General features: G+C 36.1%; 2 long non-coding RNA genes across 3 annotated transcripts in view; one reads left to right on the top strand and one right to left on the bottom strand.

Moving 5' to 3' along the window:
• Nucleotides 1-18,452, top strand: part of LOC116438156 — a 75,239-nt gene that overhangs the window by 39,434 nt on the left and 17,353 nt on the right. The window lies entirely within an intron of this gene.
• The window catches only part of LOC116438155, a 103,248-nt gene continuing 96,904 nt past the window's right edge, over nucleotides 12,109-18,452 (bottom strand). For both annotated transcript variants that reach the window (XR_004237607.1, XR_004237608.1), the window contains exons 3-4: nucleotides 15,988-16,130; nucleotides 12,109-15,604 (exon numbers count right to left, since the gene is read on the bottom strand). This is a non-coding gene — a long non-coding RNA (uncharacterized LOC116438155). The remainder of the gene's footprint in view (nucleotides 15,605-15,987; nucleotides 16,131-18,452) is intronic.

Consider the following 18,452-nt stretch of genomic DNA (forward strand, 5'->3'; position numbering starts at 1 on the left):
AACTAACTGAATTAAATAACAATGTAGATAATTCCTAATACATGCAAGGGTGTCAAAAATAATTATGCACAGTCTTGCCTCTCTGGTTCTCTATTTTACCTGTGAAACTATGAGAAACAGAACACTCAGGTCTAGAAATTGCAGCTACCGTTAATTCACTTTTAAATAAAATTTCAAATTGATTCACTTAAATACTTCTTTATTTGTAACTACTTCTCTTCCCCTCCTCCACCCCAGGAATACAAAAGCTTTGTAAAGGGGAATAGATTGTCATGTTTATTGAAAAAGGGGTAAAAATACAATATTCTTTTCCGTAATGAAGTTTCACAAACTCTTCCTAAATCTGCGTATCAGTCAAGCCTGTACTTGATAATACATGAATGGAGTAAACCTGAAATATATTGACTTTGTTTATTTGTTTGCATTTTTAACTACTTGTTTTGCTTATACGTGCGTGTGTGTGATTAGTGAAAATACTGCGGAGCTGGCTTTTTTAAGTCTGCACTCTTCTTGTAAAATATGGGCAATAACCATATTAAAGGGCTAAAGTCCTTTCTAGGGTCCCAGATTAAATTGCAGCAAGTAGTACACAGATGACTTGTTTTTCTTATTGGACTCTCTACTGCTCATAACAGATTCCTTGTATACAATTAATCCAGATGAAAATATAAATCTTGAAACATATTTGCAAGTAATGACTTCAGAAAATAATGATTAGCTTATTGATTGGTAAATAAAATTTATTATGATTTATGTACAAATTATCAGTAACCAAGAAGAGATGATAACCTTTCCTTTTTAAAACCGGCTTCAAATGAGGAAAAATAAACTTTAAAAAAAACCAGTAACTGTTGAATTACTCATTTGGCTTTCCAAATGACAAGTCATTGGAAATCACAGGTAGTTCCAGTGCTCCATGTCAAGTGTTATATCAGAATTCATTAGAATGACGCCACTACTTCATTATTAGGTCTCAACTTTCTAAATTAAATTGGAGTTCTCGGCTCCCTTCATTAGGTGATGATGGCTAATTTTCTCAAATTCTCATAACTATTTGATATTTATGGAAGAATTAGGATGTACTTATATGAATGCCATCTCTGAAATGAAATCATGTCAGGATTTTTGATCTCATATACTATTTCTGCATGAAATTTCATTATTGATATTAGTTCATTTTTTAGAAATCATAACATTTTCTCACAACAGAGGAATAGATTTAAATCACAACAGAGGAATCATTTAAAATCTCTTCATTACCTCAGTGGGACATGGACGGGCCTTAGCATGAAGAAACTATTAACACCTTATCATTACCTTGGTATTCTGTGATCTAACAGTGGCTGCATTTAAGCAATGTTTACTGTAGTTTTACTTCATTAGCTTTCGGTGTTATTTAAAATGATCTCTGATATTTACCTTTAAACAAACAAACAAAAATAAATAAAGACTCACAAAGAGTTTCTAAACTGCTGTTGTACAACAGTCTTTTTTAAGTCTGAGTCTTTCAAAGTAGATTTCAATGAAAGCAAATAGATGAATGATGAGGGGTTGTGGAGACAAAAGTTTCAGCTCAGAAATATCTAGAAAAACTCTTGTTTGCCAAACATCATAAACCTAAATGGCTTAGCTAATTATTTGGTTTCTGAGAGCAATCTTATTGTGTGCTGCATACCAGTACTTTTGGAATTCCACCACTCAGTTGTAGTTTATATTTATAGGCTCCTTAGTATATCAGTAATATTCATAAGAAAAATATTTAAGAGTGATGACTTAGTGTTTCTCTGTCACTCAGTAGCAGCAAAAACCTGGACATTTCAGGTTGCTGTGTGAGGTAAAACAAGACAAATCAAAGAGAATATGTTAGATATTCACACACTATCAGGTCTGAAAGGTATCTGATCAGGAAAGTCCCAAACTGATTAGGTTAAGTTAGCATGTGTAAATTACCTTAACATGTCTGTCACAAATATTATTTTCATGATACCCAGAACCCAGAGTGAAAAGGCAATGAAATATCACTTAAGAAATTGACCCTTGCTGAAATGAATCACCTCTGCAAATAAGTGTGCCTCCCAAACTGTAATTTTGTAAAGTTTTGTCTTTTAAAACTGGTGTGTAAGCAAGATGCTTGAAGAAGTTAAAAGTAAGATATTTTTATCTTTTCCTATGATAACAGTTACATATATTTAATTCTGTGTCTCTTTCCTAGGCCTCCAACAAATCATCTTTCTTCTGCACTTTCAGAAATTTAAACTTGAATAATTCATACAGCACGGGTCTCATCAAGACTATGTGACGTAGAAATGTATTTTTAGAACACCTGCCTTAATTTAGGTACCAGTAAGACCATGGAATCTCAGGCTTCAAACAGTGAGAAGAGTAAGAATGTTTTCACATATACCGTTATCTTAACTGTTACATGTTACTTAAAGCTTCTATATTAAGGAGCTGCGCTCCTACTTCACATTTTTCACAATAAAATTGTGAAATATTCAAATTAGTGTAAAGGATCATAAGAAAGTATTCACTAGTAAAAAACCATTTCTTTTATTCTAATATCTCTGCTGTCCTAATTGCACTGAATGATTTCCAGGGGCTGTCCAAGTATAGTAAGTGAATATTGTCTTTTCTTGTTGGTGTTATGGCTTGAATTGAACAGTTGCCATTATTCCCTGTGTGTGTGCTCCCAAAGTCTCTCCATTTCAAGCCCCAGTAAAATTACACACGTATCCAAAGCAGCCTTACATGCTAGCTCTAATGCTGGAAGCAAAGCAGAAAAAGCAACACAGACTGTACCGTCTAATTCATCTACCTGTTGTCACAACTAGATCCCTTGTGGAAGCTACGCTGGCTAACCTGTCTTTTACTGTCACACTGCAGTCCACTTGGTGGATACCTAACTGCTTTACAAAAATTATCTGCTCTGGTTAGGTGCTCTAATTTCTAGTTTAAGTTACAAAGTTAAAAAGCTCTAAACCATCAGTGACTATAAATATGAGGTCTGTATATTTCCACCTCTTTCTAGTTGTTTCTATTCTTGTTTATCCTTTGGATATAACAGCATCTGTATTTGTCACTCAATTTCCATTGTGTCACTTTCCTAATGTTTTTGCCCAGCCCTCTATGATTTGACCAGATGGCCATGAGGGAAAAGGATAAACTGACACTAATTTGAACTTCTGTTACTCTTCAAGAATGGTAGAGACAGAGGGAGGAGAGAAGAATAGCAGCTTTAAAATTATAACCTGCTTTTCCTGTTTATTTCCTTCACTGAATTCTTATCAAATGCACTTGTTTGCAAACTAAATCCAGATTTTTCTAGCTGTCAGAGATACATGCTTGTCCTTTCTCTAAAACACAAACTGAGTTCATCTTGTCTCCTGCCTCATCACCCACAATAAATATTCTTGAAAGAAAACTAAACAGCCAGCTTATGATAGTGCACAGAAAAGAATATCACAATGTATCATCCTTGAAGTACTTACAACACTGAATTTTTTGCTAATAAATTAATGTATGCATTTCCTGATATTCCTTGGCATGTGCCCACCAAGCCACTCAGCAGGACAGGCAGGGAGCAAATAAAATGGAAAAAGCCAGTGAGTCAAGATAAAGTCAGTTTTATAAAGCAAATATAAAGGCTGCATGCAGAAGCAAAGGAAAACAAAATGTTTATTCTCTACTTCCCACCAGTAGGTGCTGTCGTTCTACTTCCTGGGAAGTAGGGCTTGAGTACGCATATTGGTTGCTCTGGAAAACAAATGTCAGTAACAGATGTAATCCTCAATTTCTTTCCGCACAAGCCCTACTCCTCTCTCTTAGTTTGTTATGGCTGAGTAGACATAATATGGTATGGAATGTCCTCGTGGTAAATTTGGTCAGCTCTCCTTCCAGCATCTTGTCAAACCCCTGCCAACTGATGGACTGTTGGAAAGACAGAGCTGATGCTGTGCCAGTGCTGCTTAGCAAGAGCCAAAACACTGGTGTATCATCTACATTCTTTCAGCTACCAATGCAAAGCTGGTGAGGGCTGCTATGGGAAAATGAACTCCAGCTCAGCTACATACACTTTTTTCAGGCTACTTTCTTTTTGGTTCTAACTTTAGATTTATTTAAAGAGACAATTTAATACACGTCTTCCACGTTAAAGTTTTCTCAGAAAATACTGATGCCACATGTGAATATTCCAGTCTTTCGTCGCTCCCTTCTTCAGTATCGTGATCAACTGCCAATCTGAAGACGGAAATTTGACACTGGCAATAACAGTTTCTCCTCCAGCTGGAAATTTTCCTTAATTACTTTAATTCTCAGAGTTTCACAGAAAATGTTTTTGAGTGTGTACAAAAGTTGAAAACAAAGCAACATCTTGATACGATGGGGAAAAAAAGAAAGAAATCCAGCTTTTTTGGGAGTTATTTTTCACGAATGTAGTGAGATTCTTAAGTGCATTTATGAGTTCCAACTGAGGAAAACAAATTTAGACATTTAAACAGTAAAATAACCCTTAAGGAAGAAAATAATTTCTATAAAAAAGAAGGGGAATCTATTACGAAAGAGGTTAGTAACTAATATATATGATAAAACAGTTAAACAGAATGAAGCAAACTGAAAAATGAAGGCCGTGAGTATCAATGACGAGCAAGAGGATAGGTCAGAGGAGATAAAGGACTCATTAATTCCTTTTACATAGAAATGAATGCGTAGAAGCCCCAACAAACTGTTCATTTAACCATAAAAATAAGGTCACATGCCCTCAGACTTCATATTTATTAGTGCAACCCAAAGGCATTAAATATATATATGGAAAATAAACCCTAAATTAGACAAGTATGAAACACTAAAGATGCCATGATATACCTTCTTTTACCAAGCCACCACTACCATCCTCATTTTTGCAAGAAATTTTTCCAGGAATTTCCAAGATTTTCTTGTTTCATTAGCAGGGGAATTACCTTCAAACTGAGATGAAAGAATAGGAGGTTCTATTTACTTGAGTTTTAAAATTAAAATTAAAGTTTTAAATTAAAAGTTCTTGCCTTTAGTCAAATCCAAGTCTACAACACGTACATTGTCTGACAACATGAGGACATCCACAGGATATTTTATTTGAAATATAATTTTTTTTTTTGGTAGAAATTGTAGGAGAGGCCTTGTTTTCCTGGCATCCATTGTGCACAGTGGTCTTGAGATTGCCCATGAGGTTTTCTCAGTGGTATTTTGAACATAAAAGAAATGGTAAGGGAAAAGAAGATAAGGTTACAGAGCATGAATGGGAGGCGGGAAGGACATTATGTTGAACAGTAAATGTAAAATGAAAATAAACACAGCATCAGGAAGAAAAGCGATGAATGAAAGGGAACAAAGTAGGGAAAGATCACTGAATAAAAATTCTATTTAACTGGTCTACATGGAATATAGATCATCAATCCATGGTACCTTACCCATCACTACTATTCTTTCTTTCTTGTACTGGTTTTGGGTGGGATATGGCTCATTTTCTTCATAGTAACTCACATGGTGCTGTGTTTTGGATTTTTGATGAAAATAGAGTTGATAACATGTTCATGCTTTAGTTACTGCTGAACAGCTCATACACAGCATCAAGGCTGTTTTTCATGCTTCCATGCAAGTGAGGAGGCTGGCAGTGCACAGGAGGTTGGGAGGGGACAGACCCAGGACAGCTGACCAGACTGACCCAAAGGCTATTATTCCATGCCATATGGCATCAGTATATAAAGCTAGGTAGGGGAGAAGAAGAAAGAGGGGCATATATGGAATGATGGCATTTGTCTTCCCAAATTACCACTAACACATGCTGGAGCCCTATGTTCCTGATGGCTGAACACCGCCTGTCCATCAGAAGTGGTGAAAGATTTCCTTACTTTGCTTTGCAGCTTTTACTTTACCTACTAACCTGTTTTACCTCAACACATGAGTTGTCTCACCTTTACGCTTTTGGTTCTCTATCCCAACTGCTGGTGGTAGTAAGTGAGCATTTGTATGGCATTTAGCTCTCAATGGGGCTTAAACCACAGCAGTCTTTTTTAGGAACCCAGCATAGGGCTCAAGGATTAAAGGCAACAGATTTGATTGGAGTGTGCCAGCCCAAATTTGTAACTGTTTAGCTAGTAGCTAAAAGGTTCTTGACTTGCCATGGGGCTTGCTTGCTTGACTGTGTATTGAAGCCCAGTTACTTTTTGCTTTTGCTGTTTGCTGTAGTCCTTGTTATCTTCTGTACTGTGACTGGGATTGTTTTAATAAATTGTTGCCTGGATTGGCAGGTAACTAGGGCTTTACTGCTTTTTGTGTGCTGTATTACAGCTGGTGAGGGGGGTCAGCGGCTCTGACCCAGGAAGAGGTGACCAGTTTGGAGAGATGGTCCCAAAAGGAATTGCCTACCCGATGCCCGGTGTCTTCCCTCAGCTGCTGGCAGGAGGGCCCTTGCAGAGGCTGTCAGCTCTTTAGTGATTGTCAGCTCGTGATTTCAGCTCAGCTCTGCAGGGCAGCCTCCAGGCCAAGCCAGACCAGAGAGAGAGACGAGAAGGCTCGTGTGGCTGGTTCCACATGAGGTAGCTTTATTGTGGGTCCCCTCCAGCGAAGAGGAAAGCCAGGGACAAGAGCTCTCTCTCGTAGGGGCAGAGGGCTTGCTTTTATAGGGATACAGGAGATGGGTGAGGACCAATGGGTTACAGAGGATCTGGGATTGGTGAGGACCAATGGGTTACGAAGGATCTGCATAGTGTCTCCTAAAGGATTGTGGGTCTGTCTTTTCTTGTGGTGACCAAAGAAGTGGTTGCCTTTCCAGGGAGTCCTGCTGGACGATTGTGAAATCTCTTATCTCAGCAGAGATCCCTCCAGGGCAGGGGCTGGGCATACCCCACATGCTGCTGTGTGGGACAGGCTGGAACTCCAGTGTGAAGTAGGGTGTATATCCACATGGAAAGAGGTACACTTCAAAGCATCTCTGGCCATGGTTATGTGCACATCACAGCAAGTACACCCTGAAAGGATTGTGGAGCAAGCAAAAATCCGTATTGGAACCAGTATAACTCAAAATGTCAGTGCTAGAACATCTTGAAGCTCCTGTGGCCTTGGAAAAGTCTTTGTTGCTGTAAGTATGCCCCTGAAAATATTGGTGCGTTGGACATGTGACAATTATCAGAAATATTTTACTACAGTATGCAAAGATTGATAAGGAATAAGGAACATTCTTCCGGTGGACATTTGTGCATAAATTGCTGGGCTTGTATTAGCTTTTTGACTACTAAAATTCAGGGAAGCTACAGAGTTCTTCTAGAAGCATATAAAATTTTTTGTAAAAATTCAGATACAGCATATTATTCATGTTACCATGGAAGATCAGACAATTATTTTAACAATCAAATGTGCCTACAGACATATTTGATAAAACATTTCAGTATGGTATGAGATCTTTTTCACATGACATTTCCTGAAGACAGATCTGAAACATATATAATGGTTTCAAGTTTAGAATTTATTTAAAAGCAACTTTGCTAACTTTGCATTAAATGTTATTGAATGCATCTGATAACTTAATACAACAAGTAACTGCTAGATACAGCAGTAAATACTGTCATCACTAAGACGTTTACACCTCACCTGAGAATTTAATTTTTCATGGTGTTTTTATTAATTAATCTGAAGATTCTTGCCCTCTACATGGCATCAGTTTGTAGTTTCTTTCTTTTCTTTCTGCAACATTTATTATATTAACCAAGGTTGTTTCAGGAAGAGAAATCCATCCATTAGGTTTTTCCAGTGGACAACTACATTTTGCTCTACAACTAGATATCCTACTTTTGCCTCAATATCTTATTTAACTTTTTACAAGTTAGAACACTTCACATGATTGATTCAGCTGACAGGTATTAGAAAAAAAATGATAGAACATTTTTATGGAAAAGCTATTGTCCTTTGTGAGAAAACCCATCCATTATTATTTTAAGTTTAAAATACTTTATATTCCCCCCAGCCAGGAAACCAAATGCTTCAGTGATGTAATTCAGCAAAACTCCACTGACTTCAGTGAAGCTCTGCCAATTTTATATCAATTCTGAAACTTCTTTCTGTGTTGATTTTCTCTTGTTTCATTTCTTTTCTTCTTTACTTTTGCTTCGCGAGTTCTTTTACTCAGAGTTTGGTTTAAAAGGCAGAGACACTAGGTTGTTCTTCGGACTTAGATGTTTATTATTTTCTTATCTATAGCACAGCTGCACAGGATGTGGTTCTTAGTTAAGAAGGTGGAAAATGGCTCTGGAGTTCTAACTTCCAAGGTCTTTTAAGGTCCAAATTACCCAATTATGGAATGCCAAGTAATTTATTTATTTATAATCCAATAACTAACTATTCATGATCTGCACTGCTGGTTTTTTGACCTAACACCAGAGCACCCAGATTTGTGAAGAAGAAGGAGAAAAGAAGAACAAATCCATACCCCAAATCCTCCATATTGTTATATATATCCCAGAAACCTAAATTCTCTAAACCCAGGGTTCTAACATTTCTGCATTCCCATTGAGTGTATTTAATGGGGATTACTGTCAATTTCCATTGTGAATGCTGAAATGGTGCTTACTGTCCTTTTTTTAGCTGAATGTTACTGAGCACTTTTGTTGTATCTTCTCTTTCTTCATTTGTGCTGCTCAAGAAAATATGGTGTGAGGAAAATAACTTGTAACCAGTGACTATAAGAAAACATTTGTCTTAAGAAACTAGATCTCAGTGATCTTGAGGATTAGACTTCAAAACGATCATTTGGGTTACAGCACATATAGGTCAGTTTTTTTTAAAGGGTCTGAATGGTGCCACTCAGAAATGGACTATTTAATTGTAATATGGAGGAAGGACTTCAGAAACCATGGCAGGAGTCAAGAGTTTTGAAACAACCTCTTACATCGCACTCTAAACCACAGACAAAGGAGGATAACAACATAACTTTTCACAAGGAAGCAAGTGTAATTGCTTATTTAAAATGCTAACAGTAATGGGTGAAAAATTGATTATAACATTTTAGAAAAAAAAGAATACAAAAAAAAGAAGTATTATCAGTCCAGGATTCCAAACTTTTAAGAATAATTTAATGGAAATCTCATATAATATCAAACAATGTTAAAGCCCAAAGCAAAAGGTAGTTATATTGACTGCACGTGCACACACACTGTTGTCCACAACAGAGGTGATTTTTTAGTGATTTATTTTTAAACAACAGCGTCTAATATGCAAATGAAAAACAGGAAGAAAATCTTTGAAACCAATAGACGTGCCAGCACATAGCAGAGTGTTCTGTGATAGACTATATATTATGACTTAATATTTTGGACTACTCCCAACAGAACAAGATGAATAATGAAATAATAAGGTCCCAATTAGACATGATTATTTTATGTGATTCAAAATGAATAGTGATTTTGAGTTTCCTTCTCCCACTTAATAACATGAGGTGAGTGGGTTTTTAGACACTTTCCCTTTGGCATGATCATAATGAAAACAAATACATTTCTGTTCCCTCCATAATATTCCACACATTGACAGAGGATTAAATTATTATTTCTGTAGCAAATGAAGAGACATTTCCTCATTAATGTTTCTGAAGGAAAGAGCTGTGTCATTCAATGATCACTAAACTCAAAGAAGTTTCTAAATACCTGACTGATTTAAGGGTGTAATTCTACTTAAAATTCCAGTGGCAGTTGGTCATTCAACTGCTTCTTCTGGATCCGGGTTTCACAGTTGATGTGGTTGTCAGGAGACAGGCTTTATTCTGGGTTAGGCTTCAGAAACAGGACATTCCTGTTTCCAAAACTTCACATTTCTCTGAAATGATCACATCTAGGAACAACCGCAGAACTGCTCAAGCCAATCATCATTTGTATTACAGGCAAGGTGGATTTTCCTGTCTCAGGAGCTACTAATGTTTTGATGGGGTTTTTTTGCTTCAGTTTTTGCTTCTTTTTGTTTTTACGAGGCAGTGATGAAAATGAGAGAGAAAAGTTGAAAGGAAGGGAACAGTATAATATTTGAAAAATAAAAAAAACACTATCTTTTTTCCTATGCAATGTCTAAGATAAAGGTACACTTAATGTGGGTTAATAATAAAAGAGTGTCAAGAAATTCTCGGGTGAATGTCGTTATTTGTTCTTGCAAGGTTCATAATTTCTCCATTTCTTCTCAAGCTTATCTGTGGAAACTGAAAATTTGGTTAATAATAGTCTTCTGAACACCGCATCTGTGAGGCTGTGATATATTTGGGGTTAAAGAGAGGCAAACAAATTGCAAGAGTGTAAGACAATAAAGAAACTGCTATAAATATAGAAGAACAAGAAATTACAACCTTCCTGTTGGTTTGCTGTAAGCTTTTTACCATTGACAATGCTTGTTTATTAAGACTAGTTCATAGTGCTCATCAGCACATGTATAATCTTTTTTTTCTGGCATGACTCTTTTAGGTGCCAATAAATACTATTTTTTTTCTGTACCTATTGCTTCAAAGGAGAGTGAGGAAAAGTTCCAGGTAAAGAATGACTTCAGAAGCATGAGATTTTTGTATGAGAAAGCTCTGCCAGGGAATGCAGGTGAAATGCTCTATTAGGCACCTGGTTTTTAACAAGTCTGACACACAAAATGCCATAACATTAGTGATGCACTAATTATTTGTCTTAAGGTCACTGAAATTGGTATGTTTCCTCAGGTAGCAATACAGCTACTGAACTACAAAATAAAATATTAATTTAATTTGTAGTTAAAAATATAGGAAAAAATATGAAAATTATATAATCCTGATTGAATTTCTGTATCCTTATTGTGTTTTCCTTAAAACATGTCTTTTCTTTCTAAACTATTACCATGTGACCATATGAATTTTCTTTTCTATTTAATAGAATTCTAGAGCATTCTCTACTGTATACTTGGTGAATATCTCATGACTAAGAATACATTGTATTTAAAAGAAAGAAGTGGATCTTACCTTTTTATTACTGTCTCTGTCTGGCTCTGTGCAGGTCACATGCATGAACGCACACACAAACACATGGCTGGCTTCAGTATAAAGCCAGTCGCAAAGAGATGGGAAGCATCTTTGCGTGGCAAAGGAGCATTTATTGCTTCCACACTTTGAAAGTTTCCAGACGCAAAGGCAAGAACAATGCTGAACTCAGAGGTTTTATCCAGGGGCAGGGAAAAGGTGGGACTAGGGAATGCGGACCCATGGGGAAGCTCTGGAGGAGTGACAAGGGGTAGAGGCTAACAGCCGACCTGGGGAGCTCAACTGGGATAGATTAACATAACAGAACAATGCATCCTGGGAGAAGCCTTTCCGGTCACCCTAACCTTGACAGGTAAGTCTCTGGCACCAGAGACTGTCTTGCCAAGAGCTCTCTCTGTCCCTTGTGCCACAGGCCAATCGGCCACCACACCTTTTCAATTGCATTTGCACAGAATTGACTGTTTACATTTTCAAAGACTGCATATGGGCCCGCAGTCTTTGCATCAGAATTGTTTACCTTTTTTCTTACAGCCTCATCTTCACCCCCTTCCTCCTCCCTGAGTAATAATGCCAATATTTTATAGTTTGCATAATTTTTAGGGAGATTTTTGGTTATTTAGCTCATGTGTAGTTGATTTTAGTTTAAAAGTCATTATTTATAAATTACATTGACTGCACTGATATTCCACAATTAAAGTCTATGAATTATGTATTCAGACACCATTTGGTTAGATAGGCCTTTCTTCCTTACCAGACCATACACATGAGATTATTTCAGCCGTTGGCTCAAATGCCGATAATTCTGGGTTGTGAAGCTGTGTTGACCGACATTCTCCTTGCATAGCTCCTCATGCTGCCTATCCAATGACTGGTAATCCTTCCTGGGCCATTTTCCCAACATATGGTCCACAGCAGCCTCTCTGTGTCCATATGGCACAGGTGTTCAGGCCATTTCTGATGGATTCTTGCCAGATTTTATGAAGCTGTGCAGTAAGATTAGTTAAAGTCATTTCAATGTCAGAGTTCTTTATCCTTTTTTTATTAGTATAAGCATATGAATGGGTGTAAAGCAAAAAAAAAAAGAAAAAGCCAGACAACTGAACTCTATACAAATCTCTGTAGTTTATTTAATCTTGTTTCTGGCACATACATCAGTATACTTCACCTACAGGCACTTCATAAAATTCAGATATGGAAAGAAAACCACAAAAGTTCCATGTCATAGAAGCTAATAAGAGACTTAGCTTTGATTTACATCCACAAGAGAGCAACACCTACTGAGATGAATTGTTTAACAATACACATTCCAGAATTGATACATGCAGAATATGTTGTACACATACAGGCACAGAGCATACTAATGCATTACTGGGTATTTCAGTTATTTTCCACAGTCTCATTCTAGATGTTCTAGTCTCACTTTTGACCACTGCAAAGCACCAAATTAACTGGTATCATGCTAATTGTTCCTACTCACAGGTAAGAGAATGCATCCTCTTTAGCACAGTTGGCTGCTGTTCTTATAGCATCTCATGATGATTTGATGTTTTCATGTTTGGTTTTCTATTTGCCCTACCTCTCTATTCACTGGTTTAACACACTTTTCAGGGTATCTTTGTATGTTTTCTGTATATTTTTCAAAGGATTCTGTCTCTCAGTTATCTCTACATTTTTGCAGTAATAATTTTATGTCATAAATTAGCTGCTTATTTTAATATTGAATCAAGATTTGGAGTGGTTTTGGCAGTTTGGCTATTATTATTATTATTATTATTATTATTATTATTATTTTGGTTATCTTTATTATTTTGGTTTTATTTTTATTTTTATTTAGTTTTTTTTCCCTGCAACAGCTGTGAAACATAATTTCCCTCAATAAAACACTTTAAGGTTTCAAAATAGTTTCTGTTCCATTTCAAAACAAAACAAAAAACCAAACAAAGTAAATATTTTAAAGGAATGTGTAATGCTTGTGCATTCAATATATCAAATAGATTAATGGAATTTATTCCCTTATTCAGAATCATAATTTCAAATATTCCATCCATATTCACAGACTATTGGCTATTCCACAATAGGTAGTAGTCTTGAAGTAAGACCAGCACAAATTTGAAGAATACTACCACTGAAAACATTTGTTGAAACATAAACATTTCAGCAAAACCTATCAGTTTCAATAGTTCTGATCTGCCGCACTATTTTTACATCATATAGCTGTTACAACTTTTGGAACCTAATTTTCAAGGTCTGCCTGTGGTATTCATGGTTTTTTCATCTGACTCAAAAACTTGTTGCTGATCATTTAAATATTATTAACCATTTTTTTGCTGTTCTTTTTGTTTGCTTCAGGAAAAAGCACATCCTTTTCCAATAACTCTTGAAAAAGAGTCTCTTGACAAAATTAGAACAAACCAAATCCAATGAGAGTCTCAAAACAGGATGTGTAGAACCAGAATTTTTTTTCTCTGAAAAAATTTTATTAAACTGATATTCATGATAAACTCATGTCAGTGGATTTTGCAGCAACAGTGTTATCAAACAAATAAATTCATGGGAGTCATTACTAAAATATCTTTTCTTTGACCTGATGACAATATATAATCTCCTTACAATCGCTTCCTTACAGAAAAATGAAACACATGATGGGGTAAAGAATAGTAGAATTATATTTCTTCTGTGGAACAGAAGAAAGATTATTCTAGTCTTATATTATTCTATTCTTATAATCAGTACTGAACACTTTTTAATATGTTCTAAACTTTTGCCAGATAAAAGGGTGAAATTCCATCTGTGTTGATAATCTTAGATAAACCTTGAATAAGGATTTTTTTTTTTTCAATCCTGATTGGTTAGCGAAGTACACACTTGTTCAAGTACACCTCATCTCTATTTGTTATTTGGAAATTAGATATTGTACTTTTAAAACAATTACTTTTAAAATCTGATTTTAGTGGAAATTAGTGAGGAGGAAAAAATGAAAGTCACCACTCACAGATTATATATAACCCACTTCAGTTGTGCGATGCTGGTTTTCTACTCTAAAATGTGTTTTCTCTAGGATGTGTGAGGTGTTCTCCTTTCTGCTTACACGATTTTCAGTCAGTTTTGTCAGTTATGTTCAGGTACATGAATCTGTTTCATACCTCTTAAGAGATAGTTTTCCCTTTTTATAACCTTCTCTACTCACAACTGTGTCTTGCTTGTTCTGATTATATTATTTGCATATATACTATTGGGTCTGTTCAGCACAATAAAGAAGAAGTGGGTTTTTGTGTTAGTGAGCTGTGTTGGCTAACAGATAGGAGCAGAGCTGAGACAGAAAACATGCTAGAATTACTAAGCCACAAACAGCATAAAACAACCTCCCTCTGCAGATGTCTTAGATTTACTCAGCCAGCTGCTGAAATTCATCCTTACTACGAAGGAACACAAGTTTAAAAGCAAGTGAACAGTGTAAAAGGTCATACATACAAAAAAACATTGACAAATTGGTAAGCTAGAAATAGAGCTCATAATTTCATACGCAAGTCATAAGGCAAGATTTTGCAACATTGTAGAGGGATAGTTCACCCAAGTAACAGGACATGATTAAGTAGTCCTGAATAACTGTTTTGTGTGGCCTGCCATCTGATAGCCAATCACTTAAGAAATTTTGAATACAATAAAAGCTACATGAAAGAAAAAAGTCTACCACTGATTTGTCAGCTGTGGCAGGTAATTTGTGTGGCATGTACATGGCACTCTCCAGCAAAGCCAAAAATATCTGCCATTTACTGGTTACCTCTCTTCTTGCCTGAGCCCAAGGTGAATCTTTCCATTCTATGTGCCCCTTTGAACATCTCTGGTAGTGATGGTTCTTACTGTCTGTACCGTACAATCTACAGCACAGTCCTCTGTCATATTAACTTTTGGCACAGGCTGTGCCTTAATCTGCTGGTAACTAAAATATATCCACTTTGTGGATATTTACTTATAAACAATACTAAAGGACACTGTCAAATTCATGCAATCTGCTAATTTTTTTCATTCAAATATTTTTTCTTTATACATAGAGTTTAAAATTGAATTTTTTGTTGTTTTGCTAAATCTTTAGTTTAAGCAACTATCGACATAGCATAAAAATATAAAAGAGAAAAAACTGGCTCTGGATTTAAGAGTCTGAGGTGTTTATTGAATTCTGAAGAAAGAACTTGTTATTTTCCAATTTACACAAAGGCATCTAAATTATCCCTCCCTATATATCCAAATTTTGTGTCTTAATCAATGAAACACAACAAATACCTGTTTCTTCATCTTTCTCATTTCAGTAGTGTGAAAAGAAAAAGGAGGAGGCATGGAAAGTAGTGGAATTGAAGGAAATTCAGCAACTTAAAACTAGATGTTACTTCTACAAAATGCAGAATTTCTTAAAATGCAAGTAAAAGTGTAAATATAGATTATGCATTCTCTTCAAGTCACTGTTCTTGATGCGGAACCTTTTTTAGCACATCATCTGGAAAAGATGCTGACATAAAGGCACTTGACAACTTTCTTTGTCACGTTCTTTCAGGCCTTGTATCAGTCAATCGCATGCTTTCAAGTGGCAGCAAAACTAAAACACTGAGATAAGCAGAGGCAAAGAATGAAGAAAGCAAAAATATTGAATAATTCTTCAATATCCTATAAATATGAGTTTGATGTAGTGATTTGCTCTTCAAAACTTGAAAATTAAAGAGAAACATTGCTTTAAAATCACTAAGGATGGAGTCCAGATGTTTTCTGCCCTTTTAATACATGGGAAAAACTGACAATACTTCCCATAAACAGATTGCACCAGTTTGAACTAATGGCTATAAGAAGCAAAATGGGGTTTTATTTTGACTGGGTGTTAAGAAACATATACGTAAATAGTGACTCTAGGCACTGGTCCTAAAATACAGCATGTGGAACAAAGTCTTCTCACTGTCAGGGATTTCTTATTTTATTAGTAAAGAGTATTTTACCTTAGCTTCTAGATAATTGCCATGTTCCTCAGAATAGTAAGAGGAAATCAGCAAAGGGTGATCTTTACTCAGAAGGCTTTGGTAGAGGCCGGAAAAGAAGATTGTAGTTACTGTCAGTACTCTCTGTTTGGACACTGATTAACCTGTAAAGACATTCAAAGACAGGTAAAACTGGCACAACTCAATGCAATAAAGTGAAAACCAGTATGGATAAACTTAGTGGAACACATTCTCTGCTGTTTCTCTCCTGACCGAAAGTTAAAAATAATCTACAAATCCTAGTCTGAGAATGTAAAGTACATGTCTCCATCCTCAGAGTATTTATTTCATACTCCATAAACGAAAATTCCATATAGTTCATTAAATATGTTTTTGGGTTTTTTTATACCTGTGAATTACCTATTGAATAAGATGCACGTTTGCTGTTCCCCCTATTTCTCAAGGAAAATAAGCCAGACCCCCAAAATGCAGGAGAATAACAGGACTGAAAATTGTACTTTGGTTTCCTGTCAACAAGTCGATCAGATCGTATTGTCAAAATACAAGCTGAGGTATTCTGATACTGAAGAATTGCTCTGGTGTTCATATGTTGAAAGTAAATAAATTCTTACAACAAGTGTTTTTTAAGCAAAAAGTTTAAAAAATTTAATTTGTAGTTCTTGCTTCAAGTGTAGAAGCAACACGGAATAAAAGATAAAAATTTGATAAACACTTCTTATAGTTTATTAAAAGTTTTGCTTTTTGTTTATTTGGATTATACTATAAATTAATTTTTTTAAAGTCTCTGTGTTGAATTGAGTATGGGTAATGATATTTTTTAGACATGATAGATGATCAGATTTCCTCTAAAAATCTGAGATAAAGATGGGAAATAGCATCTGTATCTTGAATGTGTTTCCAACATGTACAGTTATATATGTTGTACAGAAGTATAAATTGCACTTTCATGCTCAAATTCTAGCTAAATTTTAGCTAAAACTCCTGGACTGAGACCTTTTCTTGTTCTTTTTTTTAAAAAAAAAGATGTAAAGGTGTTTTCTGTTCTTAAGTATTTAAAAAAGGAAAACAAATGGTTATCTTCTGAGAATTCCTAGACTGGTGCAAAGCTTTCTGTTTTAATATGGAATATTGGGGCAAATAAAGCCTTCACCCAAAAAAAAAGCACTAACACAGTCTTCAAGAGAAAATATCTTTTTATTTATCTCAGTCATGAATATTTAAAAATCGCATACGGCAGGATTTTTCCTAAGCCCTTACCGTTTGGCTTAGTTGTTCCAGTGGAACTAATGGTAAGATGACTGTTAATTTTGATGCAAGCAAATTTAAAGCTGTGATTTTTAGTGCCATTCTTGACAGACTTGTGCAGGAGATACAAGTGAATTTTAAAATGCTGCAGTAAAATAGTGGATTGTGATTTGGAGTGAGTTGGATTCAATTTCATCAGAGTTGGTAACAAAATAGCTGTCTTTCTGTCGGTGTAAACTAGCAGAAGTCATTTAATACCTTTGTATAATGAGACAGACGAAACTATAATAGCCATAAGTGAAAACACAAGCTGATGTATTTAGATAGAAGTTGAAATATGCAGTACAACAAGCTTTTGTAAGAAGCAGCAAAACAATTGCTGAGATGAAGTCACTGATTATATTAGAAAGAGATGACAATCTCTTATGGAACGAACGAAACTGGAAGGAGCAGATGATATACCAGACACGTGTTGCCTCTGAGAGAAATCTGGAAAGGCTGGGAACATGGGCAGACAGCCACCTCACTTAACTCAACAAAAGAAAGGGACATGCCCTGCAGCTGAGGAGAAATAAACCCATGCGGGTGGCCGGTCAGTTCGTGCACAGCTGTGTAGAGAAAGACCCTTTGGTCTTGGGGAACAGTAAGAACCTGAGTCAGCCCTTGCAGCAAAGAGGAACAACACCATTCTGGCACATTAGGAAACCATTGCAAGCAGATCAGAAGAGGCAATTCTTCCCTAGTACTCTACTCAAATGAGATACATCTGGGTGCAGCGTTCAGTGCTGGGCTGCCTCACACGAGAGAGATACATGGATATACCTGCTGGTTGAACTAATGAGAAAGAAGTGAAGGCACAGGCAGTGGAAGAAGGGACAGGTATATTGAGAAGACCTTAGGGATGCCGTCCAGTTGTATATGTATGGGGTAAGGAACATCAGGGTGAAGGTGGAGCTGAATTTGACAAAGGATGCAAAGAATAACAGATGTGTTAGCCAGAAAAGGAAGGTTAAAGAAAGTGGAACCCTCTTACGCAGTTAAAGAAAGTGGAATCCCCGGCAAACCGGCAAACCGGTAAAAACAGTCAGTGAGAAGGCTAAGGTACTCAACAAATGTTTTGCCTCATTCTACAATGGCAACCTCTTTTCCCACACCTCTAGAGTGAATAGACCTCAGAATGGGGACTGGTGGAGCAAAGGTCCTCCCACTGTAGGACAAGA

This window comes from Corvus moneduloides, chromosome Z (assembly GCF_009650955.1).
Source record: "Corvus moneduloides isolate bCorMon1 chromosome Z, bCorMon1.pri, whole genome shotgun sequence".
Taxonomy (NCBI): domain Eukaryota; kingdom Metazoa; phylum Chordata; class Aves; order Passeriformes; family Corvidae; genus Corvus; species Corvus moneduloides.